This window comes from Triticum dicoccoides, chromosome 2A, assembly GCF_002162155.2.
Source record: "Triticum dicoccoides isolate Atlit2015 ecotype Zavitan chromosome 2A, WEW_v2.0, whole genome shotgun sequence".
Classification (NCBI taxonomy): Eukaryota; Viridiplantae; Streptophyta; class Magnoliopsida; order Poales; family Poaceae; genus Triticum; species Triticum dicoccoides.
In genome coordinates this window covers 81,379,015-81,382,762 of record NC_041382.1, presented here as the reverse complement: position 1 = coordinate 81,382,762, position 3,748 = coordinate 81,379,015, and positions in this window count along the sequence as shown.

Here is a 3,748-nt window from a genome sequence, read left to right as displayed (position 1 = left end):
TCTCTCTCTTTGTCAGGAGAGCCCTGGCCGGATCATGGCCAATAGGACTGGGATGCGAATGACGAAGAAATTCGACGCCCACCCACCACCCACTTTGTTGCCACTGTCGATAATTTAACCGACATGCTCGACTTCCACTCTGAAGACATCGAGGTATGGACGACGATGTAGGAGACGAACATGAACCATCACCTATAGGGCACTGGAAAGCCACCTCATCGTATGACATATACATGGTGGATACACCCAATGAAGGCAACGGCGACGAGATAACGGAGGATGACCCCTCCAAGAAGCAACCCAAGCGCCGACGTCAGCGGCGCCGCTCTAAGTCCCGCCAAAGCAAAAGTGGTGATACCGGCACAGGAGATAATAACACTCCGGATAGCGCCGAAGACAACGAAAACCCCCTCTAGCAAGAGTTAGATCAGGAGGATGAAGGAGCCAGCTCTCCTGAGAGAGCGGCTGGCGGAGAGGAGGAGGATGACAATTACATGCCCCCTCCGAAGACAAGGCAAGCCTCGGCGACGATGAATTCGCCGTACTAGAGGATCCCGTCGAACAAGAGCGCTTCAAGCGCAGGCTTATGGCCACGACAAATAGCCTGAAGAAAAAGCAGCAGCAGCTTCAAGCTGATCAAGATCTGCTAGCTGACAAATGGACTGAAGTCCTCGCAGCCGAGGAATATAAACTCGAGCGTCCCTCCAAGAGTTACCCAAGGCGCAGGTTACTACCCCGACTGGAGGAAGAAGCATATGATACGGCTGATCGGCCACCTCGTGGCCGCGATAGAGAGGCATTCATGCCGAAAGCTCAGCCTCCACCCCAACACCATCCAAATAAAAAGGCATGGGGAGATACGCCAGACCTACGAGACATATTGGAGGACAAAGCAAAGCACTCAAGATCGATCTACGGATCACGAGGGCGCACCACTCTACGAGACGGTAAACGTCACGCCAGATACAGTAAAAGCAAATCCGGCCGGGCCGAACACAGCGGGCAGGACCCATACGAGCCGCGTCGTGATATAGCCCAATACAGAGGCGCCGCACATCCCTTATGCTTCATAGACGAAGTAATGGAACATCAATTCCCAGAAGGTTTCAAACCTGTAAACATTGAATCATACGATGGCACAACAGATCCGGCGGTATGGATCGAGGACTTCCTCCTCTACATCCACATGGCCCGCGGTGATGACTTACATGCCATCAAGTACCTCCCACTAAAACTCAAAGGACCAGCACGACATTGGCTTAATAGCTTGCTAGCGGACTCCATTAGCTGTTGGGAAGATCTGGAAGCCGCATTCCTCGACAACTTTCAGGGCACTTATGTGCGACCACCAGACGTCGATGACTTGAGCCACATAATTCAGCAGCCAGAAGAGTCGGCCAGGCAATTCTGGACTCAATTCCTTACAAAGAAAAACCAAATCGTCGACTGTCCGGATGCGGAGGCCTTAGCGGCTTTCAAGCACAACATCCGAGACGAGTGGCTAGCCCGGCACCTTGGTCAGGAAAAGCCGAAATCTATGGCAGCCCTCACGGCGCTCATGACCCGCTTTTGTGGGGGAGAACACAGCTGGTTGGCTCGCAGTAACAACATATCAAAGAACCATGGTACCTCAGATACCAAGGACGACAACAGCAGGTCACGTCGCAACAAGCATAAGCGCCGCATTAACGGCGAAAGTACTGAGGATACATCAGTCAATGCCGTATTCAAAGGCTCTAAACCGGTCAGCAGAAAAAGCCATTCAAACAAAGTACGCTGGGTCCGTCCAGCTTGGACCGTATACTCGATCGCTCGTGTCAAATACACGGCACCCCATACAAGCCAGCCAATCACACCAACAGGGATTGTTGGGTGTTCAAGCAGGCCGGCAAGTTAATTACCGAAAACAAGGACAAGGGGCCGCATAGCGATGACGAGGAAGAACCTCGGTAGCCGCACACGAGAGGACAGAAGAGGTTTCCCCCGCAAGTGAGGACGGTGAACATGATATACGCAACCCACATCCCCAAGAGGGAGCGGAAGCATGCGCTCAGGGACGTATATGCACTGGAGCCAGTCGCCCCGAAGTTCAACCCTTGGTCCTCCTGTCCGATCACCTTTGATTGCAGGGACCACCCCACTAGTATCCGTCACGGCGGATTCGCCGCACTGGTCCTAGACCCAATCATCGACGGATTTCACCTGACTCGAGTCCTCATGGACGGCGGCAGTAGCCTGAACCTGCTTTATCAGGACACAGTGCGCAAGATGGGTATAGACCCCTCAAGGATCAAACCCACAAAAACGACCTTCAAAGGCATCATTCCAGGCATAGAGGCCCACTGCACAGGCTCAATTACACTGGAAGTGGTCTTCGGATCCCTGGATAACTTCCGAAGCGAAGAGTTAATCTTCGATATAGTCCCATTCCGCAGTGGTTATCACGCACTGCTCGGACGAACCGCATTCGCTAGATTCAATGCAGTACCACATTATGCATACCTCAAGATCAAGATGCCAGGACCTCGCGGAGTTATTACAGTCAATGGAAACACAGAGCGCTCTCTCCAAACAGAGGAGCACACCGCGGCCCTCGCGGCAGAAGCGCAAAGCAGCCTCTCAAGGCAATCTACCATATCGGCGTTTCAAAATCCGGACACCTTCAAGCACGCTCGGGGCAATCGGCAAATAGACCGCCTGGCGCGATCCGAGCTCGCGTAGCAATACGATGGCCACCCCAATCCCAGCCCAACGACGTTGTTCGTGCCGCGCGTACATCATTACGCATTAAAAATGTCATGGGCACAAATGGGGAGGGGGAGGCACAACTACGACACGTCCCAAAACGTGGCCTAAACCGCACTAGGGGCTTCCCGTTTGGTTATTTTTCTTTTTTCTTTCAGGACTTCAATATTTGGAAACTCTGTCTGACAGCTCTATTGCCGAACACATGATACAGCAACCAAGGAGGCCGACGACTACGAAATTCCCAGGTGGATTACAGATTTCACATAATTCCTCAGCTCTCCCTTGGAAGGTACATAGTCCTACTCTTTTGATCATTACACTATCTGTATCACTCTGCTTTAATGCATTTTTTTAATATACAATGCATGGCATTACGATTGTTATCGCATTTTTGTTATATATACACATATCTATGTGTTCATTAATGACGCCTAGCAACCGTACACTCTGGTACGGCCAATGCACCAGGGGCTTACGTACCCACAATATGGTGTGAAAAAGTCCGAACACTTTCACAAGTGCGGCACCCCGAACTTATAGCATTATATGCATCAGCTCCGAATCATGTCTTTGGTCAAATGTTGGGTTTGCCCGGCTGCTATGTTTTGGTACCTTACGTTCCGCTCTATCGGCTAAGGTAGTGCTAGGAGAACTACTGCGATTGTGCCCCGGTTCTGCCGGGCCGAGCACCTCAGTAGAGAAAGATAAAACTGACTGTCATGATAAGGCGAGAAACTGGTCGCTGTTCGGCGAGGTTTTTCGAGTCCCTAAAGACTTATGCCGCTTAGGGCGAGGGGCCGGCTCCGTCCGGCTTACAGGCGTGTATCGCACCCCGAATTCGGCCTTCCGAATACCAGGGGCTTCACCGAAGTTTAAAATTATAGAATTCTATGGCTAAGTGAGAGTGATAAAGCACTATTAGTCCGGTTGCCTTGTTCGTTGTGCTGAGCACCTCCCTCGAAGGACCCAAACATGGGAACAAGAGTGCTCAGGTTTATCC